At 46.7% G+C, this 26,198-nt stretch overlaps 1 protein-coding gene across 2 annotated transcripts in view; it reads right to left on the bottom strand.

Moving 5' to 3' along the window:
• MCC (MCC regulator of WNT signaling pathway) overlaps nucleotides 1-26,198 on the bottom strand; it is a 652,269-nt gene that overhangs the window by 525,576 nt on the left and 100,495 nt on the right. The gene's annotated exons all lie outside the window — the stretch shown is intronic.

Genomic DNA, 26,198 nt, shown 5'->3' on the forward strand with positions numbered 1-26,198 from the left:
TCGGTTAATACCTTTCACCTATCCATCCACTCTGGTGTCGGCCCCACAGGGGGCTACATAACATATATCGGCCTCTGCTCCGTCACCATATAAGCCTCCTCATTCAACATGTCGACACAGCCGTACCGACACACCGCAGACACACAGGGAATGCTCTAAACGAGGACAGGACCCACAAAAGCCCTTTGGGGGGACAGAGTGAGAGTATGCCAGCACACACCAGAGCGCTATATATATACAGGGACTAACTGAGTTATGTCCCTAATAGCTGCTTTTCATTTAATATATGTATATATACTGCCAAATTTAATGCCCCCCCCCCCCTCTCTTTTCCCTCTTACTGTACTGTAGATTGCAGGGAAGAGCCAGGGAGCTTCCTTCCAGCCGAGCTGTGAGGGAAAAATGGCGCCAGTGTGCTGAGGAGATAGGCTCCGCCCATTTTTCGCGGCCTATTCTCCCGCTTTTTATGGAATTCTGGCAGGGGTATTTTCCTCATATATAGCCCCTGGGGCTATATATTGAGGTATTTTAGCCAGCCAAGGTGTTTTTATTGCTGCCTCAGGGCGCCCCCCCCCAGCGCCCTGCACCCTCAGTGACCGGAGTGTGAAGTGTGTGAGAGGAGCAATGGCGCACAGCTGCAGTGCTGTGCGCTACCTTGGTGAAGACAGAGTCTTCATGCCGCCGATTTTCCGGACCATCTTCTTGCTTCTGGCTCTGTAAGGGGGACGGCGGCGCGGCTCCGGGACCGAACACCAAGGACTGGGCCTGCGGTCGATCCCTCTGGAGCTAATGGTGTCCAGTAGCCTAAGAAGCCCAATCCGGCTGCAAGCAGGCGAGTTCGCTTCTTCTCCCCTTAGTCCCTCGCTGCAGTGAGCCTGTTGCCAGCAGGTCTCACTGAAAATAAAAAACCTAAGTCTATTCTTTCTAAGAGCTCAGGAGAGCCCCTAGTGTGCATCCAACCTCGGCCGGGCACGAATTCTAACTGAGGCTTGGAGGAGGGTCATAGTGGGAGGAGCCAGTACACACCAGGTAGTCTAAGATCTTTCTAGAGTGCCCAGCCTCCTTCGGAGCCCGCTATTCCCCATGGTCCTTACGGAGTTCCCAGCATCCACTAGGACGTCAGAGAAATTTATAAAATCCTTCGGGGGCCATACAAAAATTATCAACTTAAAAATTAGTTGTCTACTCAACTTAAAAATTAGCCTGCCCCCAGTCAGTAGTTGTGCCCCTAGTCACTTATGTCCTATTAGATTTGCCCCCAGTCAGTTGTTATGACCCATTAGATATGCCCACTGTCAGCCGTTTTGGCCCATTAGATATCCCCCTGTAGTTATGCCCCATTAGATATCCCCCTGTAGTTATGCCCCATTAGATATCACCCTGTAGTTATGCCCCATTAAATATGCCCCCTGTAGTTATGCCCCATTAGATATCCCCCTGTAGTTATGCCCCATCAAATATTCCCCCTAGTAGTGCCGCTTACACACACACACATTAAAAGAAAGAAAGAAAAAAAAACACCTCCCTCTCCTCGAAACAATGGGAGAGATGTCATGACGTCTCTCCCATAGTGCCGCACAGCCACACATGTACACTGCCTGAGCCAGAAGCTGGGGCTCAGGAGTGAGCTCCTGCCTCCGGCTGCTGCTGAGGAGATGGGCACTAGCTGGTGGTAAAATCTCGGCGGGCGCTCGGCATCTCCTTTCGCTTAGGTGAGCCTGGGCGGGCCGGATTAAGTGGCTTTGAGGGCCTTATACGGCCCTCGGGCCTGAGGTTCCCCACCCCTGTCCTAGAGGATGCTGGGGACTCCGTAAGGACCATAGGGATTAAACCAAAGCTCCAGACCGGGCGGGAGAGTGAGGATGACTCTGCAGCACCGATTGAGCAAACATGAGGTTCTCATCAGCCAGGGTATCAAACTTGTAGAATCTTGCAAAAGTGTTTGAACCTGACCAAGTAGCAGCTCGGCAAAGCTGTAATGCCAAGCCGCCTCGGGCAGCCGCCCAAGAAGAGCCCACCTTCCTAGTGGAAAGGGCCTTTACCGAATTTTGGAACCGGCAATCCAGCGGTAGAATGAGCCTGCGGAATCGTGTTACAGATCCAGTGAGCAATAGTCTGTTTAGACGCAGGAGCGCCAACCTTGTTGGCTGCATACAGGACAAACAGTGCTTCTGTTTTCCTAACCCTAGCCATTCTGGCTATATAAATCTTTAAGGCCCTGACTACATCAAGGGACTTGGAATCCTCCAAGGCACCCGTAGCCACAGGCACCACCATAGGTTGGTTCATATGAAATGACGAAACCACCTTAGGCAGAAAATGAGGACGAGTCCTCAACTCTGCTCTATCCGCATGGAAAATCAGATAGGGGCTCTTGTAAGACAAAGCCGCCAATTCGGACACCCGCCTTGCAGATGCCAAGGCCAATACCATAACAACTTTCCAAGTGAGAATCTTCAAGTCAACTGTTTGAAGAGGTTCAAATCAGTGTGATTAAAGGAACTTTAACAACACGTTAAGGTTTCACGGTGCCACTGGAGGCACAAAAGAAGGTTGGATGTGCCACACTCCCTTTACAAAAGTCTGGACTTCTGGGAGAGAAGCCAATTCCTTCTGAAAGAATACAGATAAGCCCGAAATCTGCACCTTATTGGAGCCTAACTTCAGGGCCATATCCACACCTGACTGCAGAAAATAGAGAAAACTACCCATTTGAGAATCATCCTTAGGGCATTCTTGGCTTCCCACCAAGACACATTTTCTCCCGATACGTTGATAGTGTTTCGCCGTTACCTCCTTCCTAGCTGTAATAAGAGTAGGGACGACTTCATCCGGAATACCGTTCCTAGCTAGGATTTGGTGTTCAACCGCCATGCCGTCAAACGTAACCGCGGTAAGTCTTGGAACACACATGGCCCCTGTATTAACAGGTCCTCCCTGAGAGGAAGAGGCCACGGATCTTCTGTGATCATTTCCTGAAGATCTGAAATCCAGGCCCTTCGAGGCCAATCTGGAACAATGAGTATTGTCTGCACTCTTGTTCGTCTTATGATTCTCAATGTCCTTGAGATGCGAGGAAGTGGAGGGAACACAGAGACCGACTGAAACACCCACTGTGTCACCAGGGCGTCCACTGCCGCTGCCTGAGGGTCCCTTGACCTGGAACAATATGTCCAAAGCTTTCTGTTGAGGCGTGACGCCATCATGTCTATTTGAGGAAGTCCCCAACGACTTGTCACCTCTGCAAAGACTTCTTGATGAAGTCCCCACTCTCCTGGATGGAGATCGTGTCAGCTGAGAAAGTCTGTTTCCCAGCTGTCTACTCTCGGAATGAAGATCACTGATAGAGCGCTTACATGATTTTCCACCCAGCGAAGAATCCTGGTGGCTTCTGCCATTGCTGCTCTGCTTTTGTCCCACCCTGGCGGTTTACATGTAACGTTGTCTGACTGTAACAGAACAGGTAGGTTGCGAAGAAGATTCTCCGCCTGTCGGAGGCCGTTGTATATGGCCCTTAATTCCAGCATATTGATGTGTAGCCAAGCCTCCTGGCTTGACCCTATTCCCTGAAAATTGTTTCCCTGTGTAACTGCTCCCCATCCTCGGAGGCTCACGTCCGTGGTCACAAGAACCCAATCTTGAATGCCGAACCTGCGACCCTCTAGAAGGGGAGTACTCTGGAGCCACCACAGGAGAGAGAGAGATAGAGAGAGACCCTGGCCCTGGGGGACAGGGTATCTTCCGATGTATCTGCAGATGGGACCCTGACCACTTGTCCAGAAGGTCCAACTGAAAAGTCCTTGCATGAAACCTGCCGAAAGGAATGGCCTCGTAGGCCGCCACCATCTTTCCCAATACTTGAGTGCATTGATGAACTGACACTCCTTTTGGCTTTAACAGGTCTTTGATCATGTTCTGGAGTTCCTGGGCTTAACCCCTTTGTTTTCATGTATCCAGAATCATGCCCAAAAAAGACAGCCAAGTTGTCGGAACCAACTGCGACTTAGGTAGATTTAGAATCCAGCTGTGCTGTTGTAGTACACTCATGGAGAGAGACACTGTTTTTAATAACTGTTCCCTTGAACTCGCTTATATCAGGAGATCGCCCAAGTATGTGATACTTGTGACCCCTTGCTTGCGCAGAAGCACCATCATTTCCGCCATTACCTTGGTAAAAATTCTCGGGGCCGTGGAAAGCCCAAACGGCAACGTCTGAAATTGGGAATGACAATCCTGTACAGCGAATCTTAGGTACGTCCGAAGAGGAGGATATATGGGGACATGAAGTTATGCCTCCTTTATGTATAGTGACACCATAAAACCCCCCCCTTTTCAGGCTGGATCTCCTTGCCTTGAGAGACTTCATCTTGAATTTGAACCTCTTTAAATATAGGTTTAGGGATTTTAGATTCAGAATTGGTCTGACCGAGCCATCCGGCTTTGGGACCACAAATAGGGTTGAATAAAATCCTTTTTCCTGTTGCACTAGGGGAACCATGATAATCACTTGCTGTTGACACAGCTTTAGTATGGTAGCCAAAACTATTTTCCTCTCCGGGGAAGTAGCTGGCAAGGCCGATTTGAAAATCGGTGTGGAAGCACCTCTTTGATGGATGTGGTAGAGGCCGGGGAGGACATTTTTCCTGTGAACTAGCCGTAGCCGGTGTTCTTTTCCCTCTACCTCTGGCGAGGAAAGAAAGCCACGCCCCTTTCTGAACTTACGCAACCAAAAGGACTGCATCTGTTATTAGGGTGTTTCCTTTTTCTGTGGGGAAACGTAAGGCAAAAAAGACGACTTACCCGCGATAGCTGTGAAAGCCAGGTCCCCGAGGCCCTCCCCAAATAAAACTTCACCCTTGCAAGGTAAAGCCTCCATATGACTCTTTGAGCCAGCATCACCTGTCCATTGACGGGTCCGCAGGGACCTACTAGCAGAACCTGCCATGGCATTAGCTCTTGAACCCAAAAGCCCAAGATCTCTCGCAGCCTCTTTCATATATAGTGCTGCGTCCTTGATGTGACCTAAAGTCAACACCATACTATCTTTATCTAGGGTGTCAATGTCAGATGACAAGTTATCAGCCCAAGCTGTAATTGCGCTACCTACCCATGCCGACGCTACTGCAGGTCTAAATAGGTCTCCCGTAGTCGCATAAATTGATTTTAAGGAAGATTCCTGCCTACGATACACAGGATCCTATAGGGCCGCCGTATCAAGGGACGTTAATGCTACCTTTTTGGACCAGCGCGTTAAGGCCTTGTCCAGCGTGGGTGAGGATTCCCACCGTAACCTGTCCTTTGAGGGGAAAGGATGCACCATAATAATTCTCTTGGGAACCTGCAGTCTACTGACAGGAGTCTCCCAAGCTTTTTTTTTTTTTTTAAATAAAACGGGCAGCTCATGAGATGAGTTAGGTTACTTTCTTTAAACATGCAGACCCTCGTGTCAGGGACAGAGGAGTCCTCTGTGATATGCAAAACATCTTTTATTGCAATAATCATATATTGAATACTTTCGCGACTCATGGGTGCAACCTTGCATCATCCTAGTCGACACTGGAGTCGGAATCCGTGTCGGTATCAGTGTCTGCTAACTGGGTAAAGGGACGTTTATGGGACCCTGAAGGGTCCTGGGACACAGTAAAAGCCATGGGTTAATTCCCTGCTTGTCTTTGGACTCTGCTTTGTCCAATCTGTAATAAAGCCACATTAGCATTCAAAACATTCAAAACATTCCACATGTCCACCGAATCAGGTGTCGGCTGTGCCGACGGAGACACCACCATCATCTGCTCTGCATCCTCCCTAGACGAGCCTTCCGCTTCAGACATGTCGACACACACGTACTGACACCCCTACACACACTGGGATAAATAAATATAAGGACTGTCCCACAATAAGGCCCTTTGGAGAGACAGAGAGAGAGTATGCCAGCACACACCCAGCGCCACAATATACTGAAACCAAGGTCCCAGCCTAAATAGCGCTTTATATATAAATATATGTACAATCTGCACCAACTAAATGTGCGCACCCCCCCCCCCCCCCCTCGTTTTGCCCCCTGTTATTGTTCAGCAGGGGAGAGTCCGGGAGCACTTCTCTGCAGCATGCTGTGGAGAAAATGGTGCTGGTTAGTGCTGGAGGATCAAGCCCGCCCCTTAGACGGCGGGCTTCGGTCCCGTTCAATTTCTTTATACTGGCAGGGGTTTTATACTATACTGCCTCCGCAGTATCTGAGACCTGTGCCAGTGCTGTTTTTGTGGTAATAATTGCTTCCCAGGGCGCCGGGCGCCCCCCCCCCCTGCGTTCTGCACCCGTACAGTGCCGTGTGTGTGTGTGTGTGTGTTGGGAGCAATGGCGAAGATTGAAGATCTGAAGTCTTCTGCCGCCTTTGAAGTCTTCTTTCTTCTCATACTCACCCGGCTTCTATCTTCCGGCTCTGTGAGGAGGACGGCGGCGCGGCTCCGGGACGAACGGCGAGGGTGAGACCTGCGTTCCGACCCTCTGGAGCGAATGGTGTCCAGTAGCCTAAGAAGCAGAGCCTATCATTTAAGTATGTCTGCTTCTCTCCCCTCAGTCCCACGATGCAGGGAGCCTGTTGCCAGCAGTGCGCCCTGAAAATAAAAAACCTAACAAAAGTATTTTCAGAGAAACTCAGGAGAGCTCCCCTGCAGTGCATCCAGTCTTCACTGGGCACAGGATCTAACTGAGGTCTGGAGCAGGGGCATAGAGGGAGGAGCCAGTGCACACCCATTCTAAAGTCTTAAAGTGCCCATGTCTCCTGCGGAGCCGTCTATACCCCATGGTCCTTACGGAGTACCCAGCATCCTCTAGGACGTAAGAGAAATATCTTATTAACTAAAACGGCCAATACCTCCACTTTTCCTCTTTAGAGGGGTATTCAATTAGTGCAGTTTTTTTTCGAAAAAAATGCACTTTTCACATGTTTTCAGGTTGAATTTAGTCGACCTACTCAATGCCTGCGCCGTTTTTACAACTGGTTTAAAAATCCGCACTGGCGAAAACAAATGTGGATCGGCGAATTCGCCACCGATCCATGCGTTTTGTCAAATTTGCAGGCGTTTTCCGAAAGTTCTCACCCATGCCGATTAAAAAAAAAAAAAAAACAACAAACAAAAAGGCATTAGCGAAAATGGATGCGAAAATGCCGCTATTGAATACACTGAGGTCGAGTTAGTGCCGATTTTCCAACTGTCTGAAAATTCAGCACTAATTGAATATGCCCCTTAGAAGGTGTGATACACCCCCCCACCACCCCATAGTACTGTAGCTAGTGTAAAACATGCCTTGTAATGCAACTGAAGTTGGCATTAAGCAATTTACGTGCAATTTAGAACACATGTTCTATGTATAAAAATGGATTTAACACTAGATACCTTTTTACCTCGTCGCTGCACATTTCATGTTGTCCAGTTCATGCTGTGCTGTACAAACAGCAGTTAGCCCTGCTGTTATACCTGGCACTGTGACGCCCTGTGGTGACTGACAATTCAACACTAATAATACCAGATGACATTTTTTCATTTTGTCTGGTCTGATAAAACATTATGAGTTGCAACCTAGGGATTGTTCTGTACTAGCCATTACATTTGTACCACTGCACATTAAAATCAGAACATCCATAGTTCTATAATTATAGCAATACAATTTCTGATAAATTGCCCTACTACTTTATATGTAGAGAATATATACATAAGGTTTTTAGCAACTTGCTGGAGCACAGAGCGCTAAATAAGCTTGTTTACACATTTATAGACTTCTAGGAATTATAGATTGTGCCTAAAATATATATTTTATGCCAGCACCTTTATAGTATATGTGGTAATAGCCAAGAATATTTAAATGCTGGTTATTTTAGGACTTGCACCTAATAGAATTTTTGGCAATGCCTGTACTCCCTTTAGCTAGGAAAGCAACACTCAAGACGGCTGTGCTGTAAAGGCTGTTACAAGTAGGGCAGTGTCTTATGACCTATTGCCATAAAGCTGGTCGGAATTGCATGAACAATAGGGATCAAGATATCATTATAATTTCTGCACAAAAGGCTCTGAATCTGAATTGCATGCAATTCCGACTGCGTATGGCTCACATGATTTTAGCAAACTGCACATAGAAACATAGAATTTGACGGCAGATAAGAACCACTTGGCCCATGTAGTCTGCCCCTTTTTTTTATCCTTTAGGTAATCTCAACCCTTTTTGAACCTTAATTCTTTGCAAGGATATTCATATGCCTATCCCAAGCATGTTTAAATTGCTCTACAGCAGTGTTTTTCAACCGCTGTGCCGCGGCACACTAGTGTGCCGCCAGCGGTGCTCAGATGTGCCGCCACAGATGCCCGAAGCCTAGCTGCTGCTACCCCCACACTGTTTTTGACGGCGCTGGACTGCGGCAAGTAACCTATGACACGCAGCGTGACTCGCGCATGCTATGTCACCTTCCCACCCGCCCGTCCATCCGCTTACCTGCGCGCTGTCTCACCCTGGGCTGCTCCTCCGGCTGCATGCACTCCAGACGCTGAGGCAGGGAGAGGGAAACACAAGCTGTCCGCTCACCTGTCTGCTCTCTCATCCCGTGCTGCTCCTTGCTCCTCCGGCTGCATAAACTCCAGTGGCTGAGGCAGGGAGAGGGAAATGAGCTTCATATCCATTGACTCCCAGGTAGGGGCCCAGTGAATTTGTATTTATTTAATAGCTGTGGGAGTCACTGTGTGGAAATACTGTGGGTGTGCAATGTGTGGAAATACTGTGGGGGCCAATGTGGGATATTACTGTGGGGGGCAATGTGTGGAATTACTGCAGAGGTCAACGCATTTGTTTAATTACTGGGGGGGCCACTGTGTGTGTGTGTGTGCTTTCCCCTCAATGTGTGTGTGGGATTTTTTTTTGTGGGGGGGGGGGGGGGGGGGATACTGATGGTGTGCCTTGGCAATTTAAAAAATGTGCCGCGACTTAAAAAAGGTTGAAAATCACTGCTCTACAGTCTTAGCCTCTGCCACCTCTGATGGGAGGCTATTCCACTTATCCACTACCCTTTCTGTGAAGTAATTTTTCCTTAAATTTCCCATGAACCTGCCTCCCTCCAGTTTCAGTGTATGTCCTCGAGTTCTAATACTTCTCTTCCTTTGAAGAATGTTTCCCTCCTGAACTTTGTTAAAACCTTTGGTATATTTGAAAGTTTCTATCATGTCCACCCTTTCCCTTCTCTCCTCCATACTATACATGTTAAGATCTTCTAGACTTTCCGGGTAAGTTTTGTGATGTAGGCCATGCACCATTTTAGTTGCCCTTCTTTGTACACTCTCTAATGTATTTATATCCTTCTGGAGATATCGTCTCCAGAACTGGACACAGTATTCCAGATGAGGCCGTACCAATGACCTATACAGTGACATTATTACTTCTCTTTTCCTGCTACTGATTCCTCTCCCTATGCAACCAAGCATCTGACTTGCCTTTCTCATTGCTTTGTTGCATTGCTTTCCTGCCTTTAAGTCACTTGAAATAGTGACTCCTAAATCCCTTTCCTCCTCAGTAGTTTCCATTATAGTACCCTTGATACTATATTTAGCCTTTGGGTTTTTGAGACCAGAGTGCACGATTTTGCATTTTTTAACATTAAACTGTAGTTGCCATGTTCTTGACCATTTTTCAAGTCTAGCTAGGTCATCAATCATTTGTTTTACCCCTCCTGGTGTGTCTACCCTGTTGCATATCTTTGTATCATCTGCAAAAAGGCATACTTTACCCTTCAATACCATTTGCAATGTCACCAACAAAGATATTAAAGAGAACTGGTCCGAGTACAGATCCCTGGGGTACTCCAATGGTAACATTTCCCTCCATAGATTGCACTCCATTTACTACAACTGTCTGTTTCCTATCATGCAACCAGTTTCTTATCCATTTAACTATTTTATAATCCACCCCCACACTTTTAAGTTTATTTATCAGTCTGCGATGTGGGACAGTGTCAAATGCCTTACTAAAGTCTAGATATGCTACATCTACAGCTCCCCCTTGATCTATTATTTTCATCACAGAGTCAAAAAATTCAATAAGATTTGTTTGGCATGATCTCCCACCAGTAAATCCATGCTGTTTTGGATCCTGTAAGTTGTTTGATTTAAGATATTCCACAACTCTTTCTTTTAGCAGTTTTTCCATTACTTTCCCTACTACTGATGTAAGGCTTACTGGTCTGTAGTTACTGGTTTCTTCCTTGCTTCCACTTTTGTACAGTGGAACTACATTTGCTCTTTTCCAGTCCTCTAGAATGGCACCTGTATTTAGTGACTGGTTGCGTCAGGGCCTGCACAAGCGATTAAACCAATTACTGGTAATGCCAGTCTTATCTACCACTGAATGGATGTAACTGAGCGGTAACTGGAAGTTTGCACGTAGAATAAGTCTGACGTGGTTATGCAGAGAGAAATGTGGCCAATGTGAGCTTATACAGAGATCTGCCCAATTCAGTAAGACCTGCTTCACCCAGGATAAGCGCTAATGCATGCAGATGATGGCGTTACTTCCACCCCAGCGGATGGATGTGGGTGGCATGTTTGTATAAATTTGCATTGATTTCCCAATGTGGAAAGTGGCTGCAATTGTGGCCATTTGCATGCAAGTCTGAAGTACTGCAGCACTGTATAAAGTTTACAGTGACCTACAAACATACTGAATGTCAAACATGCACTGCGTTGCTTATAGACTTAAAATGGGTAATCAACACAGGAATCATGAGAATACATTGGAGCATGAAGGGTATAAAAACAATTCCATAGATATGGGTAATATAGAGCAGTGATAAAGCGGAAAAAGTCACAGAGAGCGCCACTGATGCAAGACATTTAGGAATCTCTCCCAAGCAATTTACCACTGACAGCAAACAGCCTGCCTCTGAGATAACACGCCAACATCAGCATCACAATACTTATCCCAAATAATAAAAACTGAATAAATTGTGCATGTATATGTCATATCACATATGGGGCATCAAATAATGTTATTTACCGTTTATGTCAGAAATAAGGTCTGGCGCAATCTTTAAAACAGAACCTTGACTACGAGCCGCTAGTAGACACAGGTCATTTGAAGGTGGGTGCTGTGGTCAGACGTGCGAATCACTCAGACTCTCAGCTGACAACAGTTCTTGGCCGGTCCTTGGTAATTCCAAGCACCAAAACAGAAGACAGTGGCTAAATGCTTTTAATGACATTACAAAAATAGACCTCGTTCATACTGTAGGTGCACGAAAGTCCGCTCTGAAGATGTGTCAGGGCCTATATAAGCAACTTTCAGCAGCTACAGGTTGTAGGCATCTAGGCCACATCTGACTTGCAGGTGGAAGGCTAATTGATGTAACCGAGTATTCGCACATGGGATACGTGGAGCAGGCCATGCATGCGTCGCATAGACAAATAGCGAGCTATTCTGAGGTGGCGTACGTAGAGATCTGGCTGATATCAGACAAGTCACATGCACCCAGTGTAAGGGGCTGGTGCACTGATAGGGACGATGGCTACTTTCACAGATGGATGGATGGATGGGGCAGTGCGGCCGCATAGATTTGACCACTCTGAATACAGGCGGATATACTGTATGCATTTGTTTCTGAGCACACAGTGAGGCTACCAATGCGACTGAATTACAAGCAACTCTGAATCCCCACAACACCTACTTCTTTGGAAGACTAATACCGTTCAGTGCTGCTTTGTGATCTGAAACGTTGCATTATACAATACACACACACACACACACACACACACACATACACATACACATACACATACATACATACATACCAGGTGTTCAGCTATGAGCTCAGTCTCTGGCTGCAGATCTCCTCTGTGAGGAAGACCAGAGAGGGACAACACTTAATGTAGATAAATACACACACAGAGCTGATCAGAGGGATTTACTAAAAGCCCAGTCTCGAGGGTGTGATCTTTGTAAACACCACCTGTCCAACAAGATATCATTAGGGCCAGGAGGTAACCAGCTTTAAGGGTCCCATACATCAGGCAGGTATCGCAGAAAATCCCCATTCTGCTGATGCCTGGGTCGGGGGAATCCGGGAAATCCAACATGTTGGCAATGATCAGAATCGGTAAGTCTGGGATTTTTTAAACATGCTATTTTTTAACAGATTCCCGTACAGATTGGCAGAATGGGAGATCGGGCCATAGATGTATGGCCCGCATTAGCTGAACCATGTTGTATGCCATCTGCAACTAAATAAAAGTTGCAGACATGCATCAATGTGATGGTGGGCTAATGTAGGTCATATTTTGCCCATTTTTTATTTTTTTATTTTGTTTAAAATCCATCAAGGTTTATGTGACTAACACAAAACTTGAACTTTTGCCTATAGCCATAAACGGTGGGAAGTAATGGAGTTCGAGATCGTCGGAGGAGGGGAATGCCGGCCGATGACGGACATTTTTCTTTTTAAAGCGGCAATCACTTACAAGGAATGGTTTTGCCTTGTAAGTGATTGCTCTATTAAAAAACGTCCAAGATCGATCGGCATCCCGCACCTCCAGCGATCCATTACATCCTGCCGCACATGTGATATTTGTTATGTTTAATAAGTGTGTGGGGATGAATAGAGTACTTAAGGTCTTCACAAGTTTGAAAGAATATTTTCTCATGAAATAAAGGCAAAGCCTTTCCACCCCATTCACAACATACAGTAACATTACTGAAAAAGGAAATTGGATATTGGAGATCGCTAGAAATATCTTATTAATAGTGGTACTAGGCAAGGATCCAAAGTCCGCTGCATTGCAGTAGAAAATAAATTTTACCCTCAACAATAATCCAAAAATTGATACTGTGCACATAAGGTGCACTGTGTCACCCAATGCAATATTAAGCAGCCGGGTAATTAAAGGAAAGAGTTTTATGCTTTGCAGATCCATGGCTAGCTTACTAGCCATAAAAACGCAGAGCTCCTTTAGCTTATTTCATGCTAACGATAGTTGGGTAGTACAGCAATTTATTTTAATTAAAATTGTACTTTCTTTAAAAAATAAAACAGTGCTGTGGCTGTCCTGCACCAAGGCACTTAGCACTGTAAGACACACGCAACAGAAAAACAGCTCAATACATTTTCTAGAATATTTATGAAGTTAGGATACTTGGAATGCATTTTGTTCCACATTATGCTACAGCACATTACATCCCTCTGCTGTGTAAATCAGGTCTATGTACGTGGTTTTCTCCCTCCAACTAGATTAAATCGCTTGTCAACAATTTTTAATGATTTTTTGCCAAAACATAATGGGTGGGATGTACTACAGGGAAAATGCGGCCAAAGATCGGAAAACTGACGCTTTCGGAATTTGGCCGCATTTCCCATATGTACCAGCTTCCGGAATGCAATACATTCTGAAGCTTGGTCCTGGTGGGTTATGCCATCTTTATGTGGCATTACACAATAGAAACCTATGGGTGGCAGCACGCATGTGCAGAAGGGCTCCCGGGTCCTAAATCCGGAAGTCTTTCTATCGCACAGGACAGCTCTTATCGGGAGGGCTGTCCGTTGAGCATTTCTAGGTAGATACTGGCGTTAATAATGCCGGTATGTACCCTATAAATGGCGGGATGTTTTGTATTTACAAAACAATGATTTATACACCAAATATAAACAATACATAGAAACATAGAATTTGATGGCAGATGACAACCACTTGGAACATCTAGGGGTATATGCAATTGCGGTCGAATTCCGGCTGGAATTCGACCGTTTTTGGATTCGACACAATTCGACAGTCGAATCCCGGCCGCCGGGACCCGAATTCGACATATTCAATAAAAAACGGATTCGACAGTCCCGCTGTCAAAAAACGGACCAATTGACGATAGTGTGCGTCCTGGATTCGACTTCATGGACGGCACAGAAGTGTTTAAAAAAAAACTGAAAAAAATTGCGTGGGGTCCCCCCTCCTAAGCATAACCAGCCTCGGGCTCTTTGAGCCAGTACTGGTTGTAAAAATACGGGGGATAAATGACAGGGGATCCCCCATATTTTAACAACCAGCACCGGGCTCTGCGTCCGGTCCTGGTGCCAAAAATACGGGGGACAAAAGACGTAGGGGTCCCCCGTATTTTTAACACCAGCTCCGGGCTCCACTAGCTAGAGAGATAATGCCACAGCCGTGGGACACTTTTATACCGGTCCCTGCGGCTGTGGCATTAAATCCCCAACTAGTCGCCCCTGGCTGGGGTACCCTGGAGGAGTGGGGACTCCTTAAATCAAGGGGTCCCCCCTCTCCAGCCACCCAAGGGCCAGGGGTGAAGCCCAAGGCTGTCCCCCCATCCAAGGGCGGCGGATGGGAGGCTGATAGCCAAGTCTCAAAAAAAAGAATATTGTTTTTTGTAGCAGAACTATAAGTCCCAGCAAGCCTCCCCCGCAAGCTGGTACTTGGAGAACCACAAGTACCAGCATGCGGGGGGAAAACAGGCCAGCTGTTACCTGTAGTTCTACTGCAAAAAAAATACCCAATTAAAAACAGTACACACACACACACCGTGACAGTATAACTTTATTACATACATGCACACCAACATACACACATACTTACCTATGTTGACACGAGGCTCGTCCCCTTGTCCACGTAGAATCCACGGGGTACCTGTAAATAAAATTATACTCACAAAAATCCAGTGTAGATCGGTCCTCTTCAGAGTTTGTAATCCACGTACTTGGCAAAATAAAAAAACGGAAACCACAAACCACGCACTGAAAGGGGTCCCATGTTTACACATGGGACCCCTTTCCCCAAACCCCGTGACTGCTGTCAAAGAGGGTCCCTTCAGCCAATCAGGGAGCGCCACGTCGTGGCACTCTCTTGATTGGCTGTGCGCGTCTGAGCTGGCAGGCGGCGCACTCGAGATACAATGGAGCGCATAGGCGCTCCATTATATTCCATGGTGGGAACTTTGCGGTCAGCGGTTGACCGCGAGTAACCTCAACCGCTGACCGCAAAGTTCCCACCATTGAATATAATGGAGCGCCTATGCGCCCCATTGTATCTCGAGTGCGCCGCCTGACAGCTCAGACGCGCACAGCCAATCAGGAGTGCCACGATGTGGCGCTCCCTGATTGGCTGAAGGGACCCTCTTTAACAGTAGTCACGGGGGGGTCCCGGCAGTCGTGTTTTGTGTTTTTTTATTTTGTCAAGTACGTGGATTACAAACTCTGAAGAGGACCGATCTACACTGGAGTGTTGTGAGTATAAATTTTATTTACAGGTACCCCGTGGATTCTACGTGGACAAGGGGACCGAGCCTCGTGTCAACATAGGAAAGTATGTGTGTATGTCGGTGTGCATGTATTTAATAAAGTTATACTGTCACGGTGTATGTGTATTGTTTTTAATTGGGTATTTTTTTTGCAGTAGAACTACAGGTAACAGCTGGCCTGTTTTTCCCCCGCATGCTGGTACTTGTGGTTCTCCAAGTACCAGCTTGCGGGGGAGGCTTGCTGGGACTTATAGTTCTGCTACAAAAAACAATATTCTTTTTTTTGAGACTTGGCTATCAGCCTCCCATCCGCCGCCCTTGGATGGGGGGACAGCCTTGGGCTTCACCCCTGGCCCTTGGGTGGCTGGAGAGGGGGGACCCCTTGATTTAAGGAGTCCCCACTCCTCCAGGGTACCCCAGCCAGGGGCGACTAGTTGGGGATTTAATGCCACAGCCGCAGGGACCAGTATAAAAGTGTCCCACGGCTGTGGCATTATCTCTCTAGCTAGTGGAGCCCGGAGCTGGTGTTAAAAATACGGGGGACCCCTACGTCTTTTGTACCCCGTATTTTTGGCACCAGGCGCAGAGCCCGGTGCTGGTTGTTAAAATAATAAGAATTTACTCACCGGTAATTCTATTTCTCGTAGTCCGTAGTGGATGCTGGGAACTCCGTAAGGACCATGGGGAATAGACGGGCTCCGCAGGAGACTGGGCACTCTTAAAAGAAAGATTAGGTACTATATCTGGTGTGCACTGGCTCCTCCGTCTATGCCCCTCCTCCAGACCTCAGTTAGGGAAACTGTGCCCGGAAGAGCTGACAATACTAGGAAAGGATTTGGAATCCAGGGTAAGACTCATACCAGCCACACCAATCACACTGTACAACTCGTGATAACCATACCCAGTTAACAGTATGAACAACAACTGAGCCTCAGTAACAGATGGCTCATAACAATAACCCTTTAGTTAAGCAATAACTATATACATGTATTGCAGAGTCTCCGCACTTGGGACGGGCGCCCAGCATCCACGACGGACTACGAGAAATAGAATTACCGGTGAGTAAATTCTTATTTTCTCTGACGTCCTAGTGGATGCTGGGAACTCCGTAAGGACCATGGGGATTATACCAAAGCTCCCAAACGGGCGGGAGAGTGCGGATGACTCTGCAGCACCGAATGAGCAAAGGCAAGGTCCTCCTCAGCCAGGGTATCAAACTTGTAGAACTTAGCAAATGTGTTTGAACCCGACCAAGTAGCAGCTCGGCAAAGCTGTAAAGCCGAGACCCCTCGGGCAGCCGACCAAGAAGAGCCCACCTTCCTTGTGGAATGGGCTTTTACTGATTTAGGATGCGGCAATCCTGCCGCAGAATGAGCTTGCTGAATCGTGTTACAGATCCAGCGCGCAATAGTTTGCTTTGAAGCAGGAGCACCCAGCTTGTTGGGCGCATGCAGGATAAACAGCGAGTCAGTTTTCCTGACTCCAGCCGTCCTGGCTACATAGATTTTCAAAGCCCTGACTACATCTAGTAACTTGGAGTCCTCCAAGTCCCTAGTAGCCGCAGGCACCACAATAGGTTGGTTCAAATGAAACGCTGATACCACCTTAGGGAGAAATTGGGGACGAGTCTGTAATTCTGCCCTGTCCATATGGAAGATCAGATAAGGGCTTTTACACGACAAAGCCGCCAATTCTGACACACGCCTAGCCGAAGCTAAGGCCAATAGCATGACCACTTTCCACGTGAGATATTTTAGCTCCACGGTCTTAAGTGGCTCAAACCAGTGGGATTTCAGGAAATCCAACACAACGTTAAGATCCCAAGGTGCCACTGGAGGCACAAAAGGGGGCTGAATATGCAGCACTCCCTTAACAAACGTCTGAACTTCAGGCAGTGAAGCCAGTTCTTTTTGAAAGAAAATAGATAGGATCCATAAAGGTCCAGATTTCGGCCCTAATTTTAGGCCCATAGTCACTCCTGACTGTAGGAAGTGCAGGAATCGACCCAGCTGGAATTCCTCTGTAGGGGCTTTCCTGGCCTCACACCAAGCAACATATTTTCGCCATATACGGTGATAATGTTGTGCTGTCACGTCTTTCCTAGCCTTTATCAGCGTAGGAATCACTTCATCCGGAATGCCCTTTTCCATTAGGATCCGGCGTTCAACCGCCATGCCGTCAAACGCAGCCGCGGTAAGTCTTGGAACAGACAGGGCCCCTGCTGTAACAGGTCCTGTCTGAGAGGCAGAGGCCATGGGTCCTCTGAGATCATTTCCTGTAGTTCTGGGTACCAAGTTCTTCTTGGCCAATCCGGAACGATGAGTATAGTTCTTACTCCTCTCTTTCTTACAATCCTCAGTACCTTGGGTATGAGAGGAAGAGGAGGGAACACATAAACAGACTGGTACACCCACGGTGTCACTAGTGCGTCCACAGCTATCGCCTGAGGGTCTCTTGACCTGGCGCAATATTTTTTTTGTTTTGTCGAGACGGGACGCCATCATGTCTACCTGTGGCCATTCCCAACGATTTACAATCAGCGTGAAGACTTCTGGATGAAGTCCCCACTCTCCCGGGTGGAGGTCGTGCCTGCTGAGGAAGTCTGCTTCCCAGTTGTCCACTCCCGGAATGAACACTGCTGACAGTGCTAGCACGTGATTCTCCGCCCATCGAAGAATCCTTGTGGCTTCTGCCATCGCCATCCTGCTTCTTGTGCCGCCCTGTCGGTTTACATGGGCGACCGCCGTGATGTTGTCTGACTGAATCAGCACCGGTTGGTTTTGAAGCAGGGGTTCTGCTTGACTCAGGGCGTTGTAAATGGCCCTTAGTTCCAGAATATTTATGTGAAGGGAAGTCTCCTGACTTGACCACTGTCCTTGGAAGTTCCTACCCTGAGTGACTGCCCCCCCAACCTCGGAGGCTTGCATCCGTGGTCACCAGGACCCAGTCCTGTATGCCGAATCTGCGGCCCTCGAGAAGATGAGCACTCTGCAGCCACCACAGCAGAGACACCCTGGCCCTCGGGGACAGGGTGATCAGCCGATGCATCTGAAGATGCGATCCGGACCACTTGTCTAACAGATCCCACTGAAAGATCCTTGCATGGAACCTGCCGAAGGGAATTGCTTCGTAAGAAGCTACCATCTTTCCCAGGACTCGCGTGCAGTGATGCACCGACACCTGTTTTGGTTTCAGGAGGTCCCTGACCAGAGATGACAATTCCTGGGCCTTCTCCACCGGGAGAAACACCTTCTTCTGTTCTGTGTCCAGAATCATGCCCAAGAACAGCAGACGCGTCGCAGGAATCAGCTGCGACTTTGGGATATTCAGAATCCAGCCGTGTTGTTGCAGCACTTCCCGAGATAGTGCTACGTTGACTAACAACTGCTCCTTGGACTTCGCCTTTATAAGGAGATCGTCCAAGTACGGGATAATTATAACTCCCTTCTTCCGAAGGAATATCATCATTTCGGCCATTACCTTGGTAAAATACCCTAGGTGCCGTGGACAGACCAAACGGCAACGTCTGGAATTCGTAATGACAGTCCTGTACCACAAACCTGAGGTACTCCTGGTGAGGTGGGTAAAAGGGGACATGCAGATAAGCGTCCTTGATGTCCAGCGACACCATAAAATCCCCCTCTTCCAGGCTTGCAATAACCGCCCTGAGCGATTCCATTTTGAACTTGAACTTCCTTACATAAGTGTTCAAGGATTTTAAATTTAGAATGGGTCTCACCGAACCGTCTGGTTTCGGTACCACAAACATTGTGGAATAGTAACCCCGTCCCTGTTGAAGGAGGGGAACCTTGATTATCACCTGCTGAAGGTACAGCTTGTGAATAGCCGCCAGCACTACCTCCCTTTCCCTGGGAGCCGCTGGCAAGGCTGATTTGAGGTAATGGCGAGGTGGAGTCGCCTCGAACTCCAGCATGTATCCCTGAGATACCACTTGTAGAACCCAGAGATCCACCTGTGAGCGAACCCACTGGTCGCTGAAGTTTCGGAGACGCGCCCCCACCGCACCTGGCTCCACCTGTGGAGCCCCAGCGTCATGCGGTGGACTTAGTGGAAGCAGGGGAGGATTTTTGTTCCTGGGAACTGGCTGTCTGGTGCAGCTTTTTTCCTCTACCCCTGCCTCTGGGCAGAAAGGATGCGCCTCTGACCCGCTTGCTTTTCTGAGGCCGAAAGGACTGTACTTGATAATATGGTGCTTTCTTAGGCTGTGAGGGAACCTGAGGTAAAAAAGTCGACTTCCCAGCTGTTGCTGTGGATACGAGGTCCGAGAGACCGTCCCCAAACAATTCCTCACCCTTATAAGGCAAAACCTCCATGTGCCTTTTAGAATCAGCATCACCTGTCCACTGCCGAGTCCATAATACTCTCCTGGCAGAAATGGACATTGCATTAATTCTAGATGCCAGACGGCAAATGTTCCTCTGTGCATCCCTCATATACAAGACGACGTCCTTTATATGCTCTATGGTTAGCAAAATAGCATCCCTGTCGAGGGTATCAATCCATGCTGAAGCAATAGCAGGTCTCAGTATAGTACCTGAGTGTGTATATACAGACTTCAGGATAGCCTCCCGCTTTCTATCTGCAGGCTCCTTTAGGGCGGCCGTATCCTGAGACGGCAGTGCCACCCTTTTAGATAATCGTGTGAGCGCCTTGTCCACCCTAGGGGATGTCTCCCAGCGTAACCTATCCGTTGGCGGGAAAGGGTATGCCATCAGTAACCTCTTAGAAATCACTAGTTTCTTATCAGGGGAACACCACGCTTCTTCACACAATTCATTTAATTCATCAGATGGGGGAAAAGTCACTGGCTGCTTTTTCTCCCCAAACATAATACCCTTTTTAGTGGTAACCGGGTTAATGTCAGAAATGTGCAACACATTTTTCATTGCCGTAATCATGCATCGGATGGCCCTTGTGGACTGTACATTTGTCTCATCCTCGTCTACACTGGAGTCAGACTCCGTGTCGACATCTGTGTCTGCCATCTGAGCTAGCGGGCGTTTTTGAGCCCCTGATGGCCTCTGAGACGCCTGGGCAGGCGCGGGCTGAGATGCCGGCTGTCCCAAGTCTGTTACGTCATCAAACCTTTTATGTAAAGAGTTGACACTGTCGGTTAATACCTTCCACATATCCATCCACTCCGGTGTCGGCCCCGTAGGGGGCGACATCACACTTATCGGCTCCTGCTCCGCCTCCACGTAGCCCTCCTCATCAAACATGTCGACACAGCCGTACCGACACACCGCACACACACAGGGAATGCTCTGACTGAGGACAGGACCCCACAAAGTCCTTTGGGGAGACAGAGAGAGAGAGTATGCCAGCACACACCACAGCGCTATATAACACAGGGATTTTCACTATACTGAGTGATTTTTCCCAATAGCTGCTTATTAACACAAATTGCGCCTAAATTGATGTGCCCCCCTCTCTTTTTTACCCTTGTTGTACTGGATACTGCAGGGGAGAGCCTGGGGAGCATCCTTCCAGCGGAGCTGTAAAGAGAAAATGGCGCTGGCTGTGCTGAGGAAGATAGCCCCGCCCCCTCAGCGGCGGGCTTCTCCCGCTTTTTATAATGTTACTGGCGGGGGGTTTTGCACATATACAGTGTTATACACTGTATTATGTGCGATTTGTGCCAAAAAGGTAAACTAATTGCTGCCCAGGGCGCCCCCCCCCAGCGCCCTGCACCCAACAGTGACCGGAGTGTGTGGTGTGCTATGGGAGCAATGGCGCACAGCTGCAGTGCTGTGCGCTACCTTAATGAAGACCGGAGTCTTCAGCCGCCGTTTTTCATCTTTATCTTCCGTCTTCTGGCTCTGCAAGGGGGACGGCGGCGCGGCTCCGGGAACGGACGATCGAGGTCGGGCCCTGTGTTCGATCCCTCTGGAGCTAATGATGTCCAGTAGCCTTAGAAGCACAAGCTAGCTGCAAGCAGGTAGGTTTGCTTCTCTCCCCTCAGTCCCTCGTAGCAGTGAGTCTGTTGCCAGCAGATCTCACTGAAAATAAAAAACCTAACAAATACTTTCTTTTCTAGTGAGCTCAGGAGAGCCCACTAGGTGCATCCAGCTCTGGCTGGGCACAGATTCTAACTGAGGTCTGGAGGAGGGGCATAGAGGGAGGAGCCAGTGCACACCAGATATAGTACCTAATCTTTCTTTTAAGAGTGCCCAGTCTCCTGCGGAGCCCGTCTATTCCCCATGGTCCTTACGGAGTTCCCAGCATCCACTAGGACGTCAGAGAAATGGGGGAACCCCTGTAATTTTTTTCCCCGTATTTTTACAACCAGGACTGGCTCAAAGAGCTCAAGGCTTGTTATGCTTAGGAGGGGGAACCCCACGCAATTTTTTTCAGGAATTTTAACCCACTTCCACCCCTTCCCACTGAAAAACGTGCACTGATCTCTCCATATTATTTTAGTCAGTAAAAAAATTAAAAATAAAAATATTCTTTTAAAAAAATATATTAAATAATACTTGTGGCTCCTAAATAGACAAACCAAGTAGATAATCCCTTCTAGTATAAATAGATATGCTATTAGCAATCAAAAATACACCAAAAAAAAAACATGTTTTTAAAACAATTTATTAGATCACGACAGCAAAATGAGGTGGAATGAAATTGACGAAATGACTGTCGAAAAGCACTGTCGTCGAATCGACATTCTTCAATTGAATATACTTTTGTCGAAAGGCCGCATTTTTACCATTGCAGACATGTTGTATTTGAGAAATGTCGAACTGCAAAAAGTCGAATCTGAAACAGTAGGTTTTTTGTCGAAAAGTACTGTATTGCATTGTCGAATCCAATTCAACAGGTTTTTCGACATTTGCGGCAATTCGATCGCAATTGCATATACCCCCTAGTCTGCCCATGTACACACACTTACACTCAAAGGTTAATTTTTATTTTGCTGAGTGCTAATTAACCTAACAGTATATTTTTGGAATGTGAGAGGAGACCGGAGTTCCCGTAGTGGGAACTGTACTAATAACCTCCGCACTGTAAGGCAGTAATGATAACCATTACACCATCCATACTGCCACAAAGAACGTACATAAGGGAAAATTCAATTACCCACCATCCGTTTTCGTGGCAAAAAAATAGCTGTAAATTACTGTTACTTATGTCCCCAAAATGTGTCATTGAGAGACAGACTGCTGCAAGAATTGGTAACGGCATTATTAGCACACGCATAGTGGGGGAAGTGGCATGGCCATGCACCATGGGGACGTGGCTTTCCGCACACCTTTTCTCAGCATACCAGCTAAGCCGAGCACTTCTGGCATATGCACAACAGGGTTGGGTATGATACGCCGGCGGGTAGAAGACCGACCGCAGCATCCTGATGGTGAGAATACCAACAGAGGCTAGATAAGAATACTTAAAAAGCCCCCCTAATCCTAACTCTCCCTTTCTGCAGCCTAAACCTAACCTCCCCCACCCCCCACCACCAGCCTAACCCTCCCCGGTGGTGCCTACACCTAACCACCCCCTTCCCGCACCCAGTACCAAACCCTCCCTCCCCCGCAGTCTAACCCTAACCCTCCCCCTGGGAGTGCCTAGCCCTAATCCCAACTCCTCACAGCCTAACCCTAACCCATCATTTCCCGGAGCCTTACCCTAACCCCCCCACCCCACCCCACCCATTCAGGATTGTGATCCTTGTGGGGAATCTGGCGGTAGCATTCCAAGAAGTGTCAGGATTCTGGCGTTGATATTTGGACGGCCAGGATATAGACTGCCAGGAACCAGTTAGGATCCCGCACATAACACACACACACACACACACACACACCTTTAGTATATACTCAAAATGATTCTTTCATCCCTGAACTTTCAGCCGATACCATCAGTCCAATGAAGTTCCTGCCAAGAATTACAGTGCCCCAACACTGCACATTTACCTGCGTACCTCCAGTGCTTACAGACATTACTTTTAACTATATTTGTCCTCAATATTTTGTATGCAAATGACCCTATAACCCAGGTACAGAGCAAAGTGTAGCAGAAGACTGAAGCTGCATTACATTTTATTCTGTCCTTTTGTAGGACTCCTACAGCGGGTAACTCATTAAAGCATCACTTACAGTTACCGGTCACCTACACAAGGTGTAGTCGTTTTAGAAGCTGAACAAATATGCTGTAATATGCAGTCAATTCACCTGGATCCAGTTACATCAGAGTCCCTACATAAAGTCACTAGTATCTAGTCAACTGGCTGCATTCCATGAATATTAGTACAGACCACAAAATAACTACTAGACGGGACCTAGCTTAACCCACAAATGATAGCAGTCACGCCACAGACATACACTTACTTATTTTACACGGTAATACACTTTCAGTATTAAACATTAAAACACCATATATCTGTCAAATTCTAAAACTCACACCAAAATCCCATACTTTATAACCCGATATGGCATATATGCCAGAAAACACATCAGCAATTTCCACCCATTCCCAGAAAAAGCATGCTATCTGGAAATCCATTACAATCTGTGTAATGGGGTCACTCTGGAGATTGCAGGATGATAGGATAGATATTAATACTGAAAGGAAGAAGGAGAAAAAAATAAATTACAGCACTAAACACTCTTTTGCCTTCTTGACTTCAATCTGTTCTTTGTTAATTAGACTTCTGGCACTTATCATTTAAAAGCTGCAATCCTCAGGGAATCATAGACGAATTTTTACTTAAGTCCCCAAAATGAAAAGACACTTTCTCAACTCGATGTTCATTAGAATTTAAATATCCTCTAATATATGGAAACGTACACGGCAGATTACCGCCATCATTTAGGAAGTTCACAAGCTCTGCACAACATGTGACATTTCAATTACATTTCTTTTTAATACACAACAAAAAAGATACAGTGGGAAATACTTAGGCATGCAATACAGTAACTGTCATCTATTATAAATGTAGTTCAGGTATTATAGCTGCCTTTAGCCACACATTAGCATTCACTAAAAGACATTACTTCATTTAAAGAGGTTGTAACGCAGAAAAATCTAAGTCAATTGTACAATTTTTACCAATTCATTGCAATTTATTATGCCTGACACCACTGAGACTTGTGTGCATACAGTATTTATGAGGCACTGTATCTTTATAAGAACATCAGTGATTGCTAACTCTGCCTGTCAGCCCCTCATGGACCGTCCAAAGAACTGCCTGCCACGGAAGGCACATTTCCGGTCATGCAGTGCCTCCCACTCCACCAATCAACGGCGTGCTCCACATCCTAACTCGGATACTTTTGTAGTAAATTTAGGAAAGAGTAAGCCTCCGAGTGATTGGGAGAGTGTCTTCCTTTGATGAAAAGGTGGTAGCAGTAATGAGCAAGTGGCACATGACAAAATTACCCCTTCCATGCAACTGTAGTAATGTGGGGTTGCCTACACTTCATATCAGCAGCCAGCATTTTTCCACGGCGGCTTACTCAGATAGTCAGAAAAATGGGATGAGAAAAAGAAAAAAAGAAAAAAAAGAAGAAGAAGAAGGGGGATATGTACTAAGCAGTGAAAAGAATGGAGAAGTGAGTCAGTGGAGAAGTTGCCCTTGGTAAACAATCAGCATTGAAGTAACGTTTATAATTTGCATACTATAAAATTATACAGAGCAGCCGATTTGTTGCCATGAGCAACTTCTCCACTGGCTCACTTCTTCACTCTTATCACTGCTTAGTACATATCCCCCACAGTACACACGCATTTTTATATTCACCCTCTATACAAGTACCACTTCACTTGGAGACAGGTATACATACTATGCATGTTGCAGGCAGTAGTAAGATGTTGGAGACATTGGGGAAAATGTAAAAAAAAAAAACAACACAATTTACTTAATCAATTATTTTTTTCTGAAATTCACGATAAGATACTTTAAAAAAAAAAAATTCTGATACTATAGGGGGCTGTAATTAAAAAATGTTTGTGAACCACTGGTATAAGCAGATTGGTTGCTATGGGCAACCTCCCCACTTGTCCACCTTTTAGAAGGTGAGATACATCCTTAGTCGCTAGCTTTAAAAAAGTGTTTTTAAAAAAGGTAAAATTAATCAGTTTTTTCCCTTTTAAAGAATTGCGGCTTTAAATCTAGCAGCTAAAGCCATCACACATCTCACAGCTGCCTGCAACACCAAATCCCCGATAAGTACCGGCATCAGGGCTAGTAGGACAGCCACGGGCCAGTTAATTAGCAGCATTAAATTACCCAGGCTAATTGGATACTGCCCCATACTTGCCTACCTGACCCTCTCCATGAGGGAGAAAATGCTCTGTTCCTGGACTTTCCTGGTAATGTATGATTGCCATCACCTGTGGTGAAACACCTTTCCTATCAATTAACTAGCTCACCACAGGTGATGGCAATCATACATTACCAGGAAAGTCCAGGAACAGAGCATTTTCTCCCTCATGGAGAGAGTCAGGTAGGCAAGTATGTACTGCCCTCATTGTTTTTCATATCCCCTATGGAGTCCCCATCTTCATGACCACATTGTACAGTTAGTTGTGCCTTACATATCACCCTAGACCAGGCATTCCCAACCACGGTCCTCAAGGCACACTAACAGTGCAGGTTTTGGTGTGTACACACACTGAGATAAATCTGTGAGATTTTGACTATATAGTCAAAATCTTATGAAAAGTTAGTGCATCTCTCATGGTGCTAGGCAGCTTGCAATACAGATTCGATCCTGATGCGCGCTCCCGTGGGGTCGGTATCGTACGGCTAGATAGACTGTGCAGGCAAGTCAATCTTGACTATCTAGTGTACAATCTAGTACAGAGTATAGTCAAAATTGTCACTTAGTCAAAATCGTACATAGACAAAATCTCAAGCACAGATAGTCAAAATCTGTACTATCGGTGCTATCTGGGCTCTGGGGGAGTTCAAG

Source organism: Pseudophryne corroboree, chromosome 1 (genome assembly GCF_028390025.1).
Source record: "Pseudophryne corroboree isolate aPseCor3 chromosome 1, aPseCor3.hap2, whole genome shotgun sequence".
Classification (NCBI taxonomy): domain Eukaryota; kingdom Metazoa; phylum Chordata; class Amphibia; order Anura; family Myobatrachidae; genus Pseudophryne; species Pseudophryne corroboree.